Here is a 7,738-nt window from a genome sequence, read left to right on the forward strand (position 1 = left end):
TCGAAGTGTTAGATTAGTAGTTATTTTTATTTTAGTTATATTTTTTGGTTTCTTGGCTATCCATCTCTCTTACTTGGTTTTCCTGTGTTTATGAGTGAAGGTTGGGTGCGGAACTCGGCCAATCGACTAGAAAGAGCAAACCGGTTAGAGACGGAGGAAGACATCGAACCAAATCCAAATCAAGTAGCCATGGCGGAAGAACAAGAGCCGCCAAAGAGTTTACGCGATCGCTTCTATCCGGCCCGAACCGCGCAACCTTCTTGCATTAGATTGCCGGTTGCGCAGGGCAATAATTTTGAGCTAAAATCGCAATTTATTTCTTTGCTTCCTCATTTTCATGGCCTCCCTTCGGAGGATGCTTATTTATTTTTGCGTGAGTTTGAAGATGTATGTGCTTTAATTAAGATGCAACAACTTACCGATGATGCGGTAAAGTTGCGGTTTATTACGTTTTCACTCAAGGAGGGAGCTAAAAAGTGGCTCTATGGCTTACCAACGAACTCCATCACCACTTGGGAGGAGTTCGCCGTCGCTTTCCTAAAAAAGTTTTTTCCATTACATAAAACTAATAAGCTTAGGAACGATATTTTACAATTCAAACAAAAGCCATTAGAGTCATTTTCTAAGTTTATGGAGAGGTTCAAGGACCTACTCCAAGAGTGTCCTCACCATGGAATTGATGTGTGGCATTTATGCCAAATTATTTATGAGGGCATAGATTACCAAACAAAGCAACTTCTTGAGTCCATGTGTCCTAACGGTTTTACATCTTTCACAGATGAGGCCGCGGCATGGAACTTCTTACTTGATTTGGCGGAAAAAACAAGAGAGTGGGAATCCACTCAAGAAGGTGAGAGAGCCAACACAGGTAAGGGATTTCTAATAGAGGGTGCCGTGGCTAAGGAGGCCCATCTTGATAGCCTAATCAAAAGGCTAGAAGCAATATTTGTCAAAGGACCTTCACAGGTCCATCAAATTGCACATAGTGTTCCTATGTGCAATTGGTGTCAAGCCACGGACCATGTCATGGAAGAGTGCCCAACTCTTGCTAAATTTGGTAATTCTAATGAAAATGCAAGTGCCATGGTTTTAAATAATCCATATAGTAGCACATATAATCCGGGATGGAGGAATCATCCCAACTTTTCTTGGAATCAAGGGAATTATCAAGGAGGGCCATCAAATTTCCAAGGTCAAGGCCAATTTGGCCAACCTAGGCCCACCTTCCCTTCTATGAATGTTCGACCACCCCTAACCACACCTCCACCTTTTCAAAACCCAATTTTAAATAATGTTTCAAATCAGCAACCATCGGGTTTTCCAAAACAAGGGGAGTTGGCACGCATAACTTCCTTAGAAAAGAGCATAGAACTTCTCACTAGCACTTTCATGACAAGCCAACACAATATGGAGAAGCAAATCTCCCAACTTGCCATGGCCTTGCATGAAAGGGAAAAGGGGAAGATGCCAAGTCAACCAATTCCTAATCCAAGGAATGTGGCCATAAATGGGAATCAACAACCACAGGTAAATCAGTTGAATCCCATGCAACCAAACTTGCCGCAGCAGGAGCCCTCCGATCACTGTAACGCTGTATTTGCTTTAAGGAGTGGCAGAGAATATCAAAGGGAGGAGGGCAGATCCGAACCTTCTAAAGATGCTCAAGAATCTCCAATTAAGGTAAGTAAAGAGTCATCCTCCATTGGTTCAGAAGCAGAGCCCGAACAGGTAAGTACAGAGCAGGCAGTTTCTCCACCTGAAAAAGAGTATGTGCCTAAAGCTCCTTTTCCAAGGAGACTTGCTAATAATAAAAATGTGGCTGCTAAGGAGAAAATTTTAAATATGTTTAAACAAGTGCAAATTAATATTCCATTGTTAGATGCGATTTCCGAAGTCCCGACTTATGCCAAAGTTTTAAAAGACTTGTGCACACAAAAGCGCAAGTCTAATGTACCCAAGAAGGCATTCTTGGCTGCAAACATTAGTTCCATCTTGTCTCAACAGATGGTGGCTAAGTACAAGGACCCGGGATGTCCTACCATTGCATGCACTATTGGAAATACTCATATTAATCATGCTCTTTTAGATTTAGGGGCCAGTGTGAATTTATTACCTCTTTCTGTTTTTAAACAATTAGGATTAGGAGAACTCAAACCCACCACCGTCACTCTTCAGTTGGCGGATAGATCAATGAAGAAACCGAAAGGGATGGTTGAGGATGTCCTAGTTAAAGTAGGAGAGTTCTTATTTCCTGTAGATTTCATTGTGCTAGAAACTGAGCCCGTTGCTAATATCAAGGATCAAATTCCTATAATTCTTGGTAGGCCTTTCCTTGCTACGAGCAACGCCTTAATTGATTGTAGAAATGGTTTAATGAAATTAACTTTTGGGAATGCTTCCATGGACTTTAATGTTTTTAGATTAGGTAAGCAACCTAATTTACAAGAAGAAATTAATATGTTGCACTCCTCTCCTGAGACTAATTGTGAAAATATTTTGAATGCAGGATTTGAAGAAGCTCTGGATGAAGAAGGCTTGGAGAATGCAAGAGATATAGGGGACTCCTTTTCTGATGACCTTAGCATCCAACAAATAGAATTTGGAGCATCCCTATCTCCGCCCCTTCCCAAGCCTCCACCCAAAAAGGCCCCACAGTTAAATTTGCCGCCTTTGCATTCAAATTTAAGAAAAGCATATTTGGGTAAGACTTGCACATCTCCTGTGACAATCAAAATGGACTTAAACTCGACCCAAGAAGAAGAGTTAATTAATTTTTTAAAAGAAAATAAGGACTCTACTTGGAAGGACAAGTTTCATTTACTCAGATTGAAGTCCTTTGTTGAGTTACCAAGATCTAATTTAGAAGAGGTCATGGATCTTCATGAGCCTCTTTATTCAAATCTCTCTTAAAAGAAAAAGGTACGCCCCTCTCTTCTCTTTATTGTCCTTGTTTCTATTTTCGCATGCATTGAGGACACTGCATGATTCAAGTATGGGGGGTAGCTTTTAGAAACTTTCTTTTCTAATCTTTTCTATAGTTAAAGTTAGAAAATTTCCTTTCTTTTTATTTTTGGTAATTTTTCGCAAATTAGAAAGAACTTGGTATTCTTAGAAAGAAAGTTGTTCTCTTATTTTAAGAAATAAAGTTAGTGGATATTTTAATTTTGGAATTTGAAAAATTAGAAAGAATACTTTCCTTTCTTAGTTTTGTTTTCTTTTGGAATCTTTCTTTTAAAAGGATTTGAATAAGAAATAGAAATAGAAACTTGCTTTTTATATGGTATGGATAAAAAGGAAAGAAAGGTTGAAACAAAAGAAAGAAAGAATGATTTGTTAGAAAGTTTGCGTCTTGATTATAGTTTTGATTTGTAGCCTTTTTGACTTGAGCTATTAAGTCTGAAGGGTTTTTATGCCTAGTTCCTTAAAGCCAACTGGCTTGAGAGCAACTGACTGAAAACTCCATACATGGGTCAATTAGAAAGCTTAATGAATCAAAGCATTGCACATAATCAAAGGTAAAGCTTGAACTCATATGCATCAATGTCTATGACATATGCAAATCAAAGATTAGTCGGACACTGCTTAGTAGCCTGGGTGTCTGGTGCATGCCCTGCATGTCATTCACGCCAAAAGCAGTAGAGGATTACAAAAAAAAAAAAAAGAGTTCTATTCTTAGAAACTATGGGAAAAGTTGAAAGAATGGTGGACCATATAAATTTGTAAGTTTTCTACGAAGTTTCCGAATCAAATTTCTTTTATGGTACGATTACAATAGAGGCAAGTTTAAGGGAGCAAAGTAGGACAAATTCAAAAGAGGATTCCTTGATTAAAATATTTTTCTAATTTTTCCGACTTGGGATAGGATGCAAAGTTTAAGTATATATGTATTCTTGTTCTTCTATTTTGAGTAATTTATCAAACAAATAAAAAGGATTAGAAATTTTTGGCTTTATTCTATAGTGAGATTTAAAAAGAAAAGTTTATTTTTAGAATTTTGTGTGTATATTCACTGCAAACACTCACGAGACACAACTCGTCCACTAGGGTAACCTCGGGGTTTAAAGGCTTGTTGCACGCGCTAAGTGCAATCGTGATTCCTACGAAAGTGAGTTAGGATTTTATTTTTATTTAGTTTTTGTGTTTGTTTTAGTTTTTCTTTTTGTTTGCTTGAGGACAAGCAAAACTTAAGTATGGGGGAATCTGATGAGCACATTTATGTGTGAATTGTAGGTGTAAAAAGCATGCATATTTGATAATTAAAGCGGTGCTACTAATGTATTTTGTGTGTTTCTGGTGTTGCAGGGTTATTTATGGATTTTCACGGAAAATAGAGCTAAGGAGATGAAATTCCTAAGGAAAACAATCAATTTTCAAGAAAATCTAAAATTTCAAGATACTTTGGTGGCCGAGTTCAAGATGCTCTAACTGGGTTGAATTTAACGGTTCAGATTACCTTATTGGAGTTATTTAAGGGAAGCAATCAAGTTACATGGTGGACCATTAAATTGGATGGCTCGGATCAGCTATGGAAATGATTTAGAGGGTGCACTTGATTACCATCACGGCCCATTAAATGAATAGTTTAGATCATCCAATAGAAATGGTTTGGGAGAAGTCCGTCAAAGCTCATAGTCTAGATGGTTTGGATTAGCGAACAAGTGGCCCCTAAAAGTAGTTTTTATCACTAATATTTGGATGGTCTAGATTGTTCTTTGGAATTATTCAAAAGGCACAATCCTATTTACCTTGCAGCCAACAAATTGGACGGTTGGATTGTCCTATGAAAACCAATTTGGGGACTTTTAAATGGGCGGTGTGGATCGTTCTACGAAGATGAATTAGGGGTGCAACCACTCTATATTATCGCCCATCATTTGTACGGTTTAGATCATCATACGACAATGGGTGAGGTGCGTCATTAATTTATCTTGTAGCCCAACATAATGAGCGGTTTGGATCAACTTACGGAAATAATCCAAGGGATCTATTTATGGACCATCCAATGAACAGTTCAGATTGCCTTGTAGAAACGATTAAGGGGCATAGCCTCTCTGCATGGAAGGGGGTTTTAAATAAATGGACGGTCACATCATCATATGGAAGTTGCTTATGGGATTTTTGGACATATATATGATGGAGGGGCAGTTTTGCCATTTAGAGAATAACCAAATATCTTAAATAGGAATTGCACTAAGAAAGAGATGGTTCGAATTTGAAGAAATATCCGTATATGTATTGGGGCCTACTTTCTCAACTCACATATTATATTTAAAGAAGGTTCTTTGTGGCAGTAGATGGAAAGGGCAACTAAATTTTCCATTGGATTCTTATATGAGTACATGCATGCACGTACAGTTCTATTGAGATGGGATTTTCGAAAGCACATGCAAAGGGGGCGTAAATATCAGTTTCCTTATATTCATGGTGGGCCCCACGTTATTCTAACGATGTTTGCAAATCCAGCGTGCTCCAAGGCAGAAACTTTTAATATTAGAATGGGGTGCGAGTATAAAATAAACAAGGAGTGTGGATATCATCAACAAGCAGCCCTCAACTTTGGCAATTGCCATATTGTGTTACAACAATAGTGGGACCCATTTACAGTTTGGAAATTACCAAATACATGCAAAACTCTCTACAACCCACGTTTCCTTTTGAAAGAAATAGCAACTTCCTAATTGCTATACATGCATTTGTGGGACCCACTTGAAGATTAAAAATAGCATTCCACGGTTTTGGATTCAAAAATAGCTTGTCTTATATGTTATATAATGCAAATGGGACCCACTTACTAACTTGTTTTACTTGTTTGCACATTTAATATAGGTTGGGCCCACCATGAAGAATGAGAGAAAGTTGCTAAATTCCCACCCATTTCTACGTAAGAGAAGAGGAAAAAGTCAACAAAAATGGCCCAAATTACCAAGACAAGGTACAAAGTTGCTGAAATTATACACACAAGGTGGAAGTTGCTAAAATTTCAAAGATGCCAAGTTATTTTTGTGAACTTCCTTGGGGCTTGTAAATAGAAAGAGATTCCCTCCATATATTGGTGTAAAGAATAAAAAAGAACTCTCCTCTCGATCACCCTTCTCTCTTACATATTCTCCCTATGCCCTCTTGTTAAAAAAGTTCTCTTGCTCTCCCATGCTTTCCTCACTCTATTTTCTCTTTTTCTCTCCACTACTCTCAAGCTCTCTCCCTTAGGTTTTCTTGTTCTTTCTTTTTCTTTTCAACTCTCAATCCAAGGCATCATCATCCACCATTCAAACTCAAGGTGACATTAAAGCTTGAAGGAGGAAGATGCAACCAAAGTTGGAGGAGAAAAAGACTAAGTTCTATTTAATTTTTGTTATTTATTTTAAGTTCAATTTGATGTAATTTTGTTTCAATTCAAGTTAGTGAAGAAGTAATTAGTTTTTGTTTAATTTTCTTTCAAGTTCTATATGGCAATTCTTCTCCTATCTATCTCGTTTATTTTTGTTTTTCTTCCCTTCTTCATGAGTAACTAAATCCTATTTACTTAGGGTTTAGTTGAAACCATGGGGAAGGAGAAATATTTACAATTAAATCAATCTACTCAATTGAAAAATTGTGTAGGATTTTGTGTTTGGAAAATCCCAATCATTCATGCCATTGGCTTTCCCCTTTCGTATGAATGATTGTTGATTAACAAATATAAAGTTCTATATAATCAATGTAAATTGGAAAGTGGATTTGATTAATTACTTATAAGGAATGACATCCCTTTGATCTTATTCCTTATTGACTAGTTAATCGAATTTTCAACCCAATTCAAGAGTTGTTTTAATTAATCAATTTAATCCGAACCCATGGTGGATTCTAACCCTAAGTAATCTTTTATATTGAATTAAGGTTTTTCACTATTCTAAATTACTTTTGCAATTTTTCAATTTACTTAAGCCCTTAGAATTTAGTTTTCTAATTAAATTAGATAAGTAGTTAATAGAGATCATTAAAATTTGGTACACTTTGCCTAAATTAAGATTTCCAAATCAAGATCGTAGTTGAATTTGATTCTTAGATTGAATAGAATACACGCTTATATATAGTGTTGGCTCCGAGGTCTAAGTCCACGAAAATCCTGAGATTTTGCCAGGCAACAGTATATCATAGCTAGTATTCTAATCGGTACAAGAATAGGATTGACAACTAGATTTCTCTTCCTTGAGTTCGACCCGTATTTACACGATCCGTGCACTTGCGGTTATTTAATTTCTCAATCAGGGACTCCAACGAAATCAGATGATGCCAAAGTAATCATCTGATTTCATACACATATAATATTTCTACAAACCGCCTTGAAATCAAACAGTACTCATGTCGATAAAATCGAATAGAGTAGTCATCTGATTTCCTTCTTCAATTAAATAATTTATTTAAATAAAAAATAAGTATGATAAGCTTTCAAGATAGTCTCACCTAAACAGTCCATTCATCTTCAGAACCTAACTCAAAACTTAACATAAAAGAAGAATCTTAAATTTTCAACAAATTATACAAATGCATGCAATGATATTTCTGATTTTTATAAATTTTGGTGCATAACAGGGGGCATCAACTTGTGCAGATTCAAGTGCAAAAAAAACGGTGAGCCACAAAACACAAAGACGGGCTCCAAGTAACCTTATCATTGCCCAGAGAAGGTTTTTTTTTAAAAAAATGGTTAAGAGAAATCCAAAAGGTTGGGTAGGCCTACTAAACAAAAGAGGGAAGC

At 36.7% G+C, this 7,738-nt stretch overlaps 1 non-coding gene across 1 annotated transcript; it reads right to left on the reverse strand.

Annotated features, from left to right (window-relative positions):
* Positions 1 to 570: 570 nt before the first annotated feature.
* LOC143870161 (small nucleolar RNA R71) lies at positions 571 to 677 on the reverse strand. Its single transcript, XR_013244954.1, has one exon. It is a non-coding gene; the product is annotated as a small nucleolar RNA R71 (small nucleolar RNA).
* Between the last annotated feature and the right edge of the window lie 7,061 nt (positions 678 to 7,738).

Source organism: Tasmannia lanceolata, unplaced genomic scaffold (genome assembly GCF_043159265.1).
Source record: "Tasmannia lanceolata isolate RefF3 unplaced genomic scaffold, GAP_Taslan_0.1 ptg000003l, whole genome shotgun sequence".
In the NCBI taxonomy this organism is placed as follows: Eukaryota; Viridiplantae; Streptophyta; class Magnoliopsida; order Canellales; family Winteraceae; genus Tasmannia; species Tasmannia lanceolata.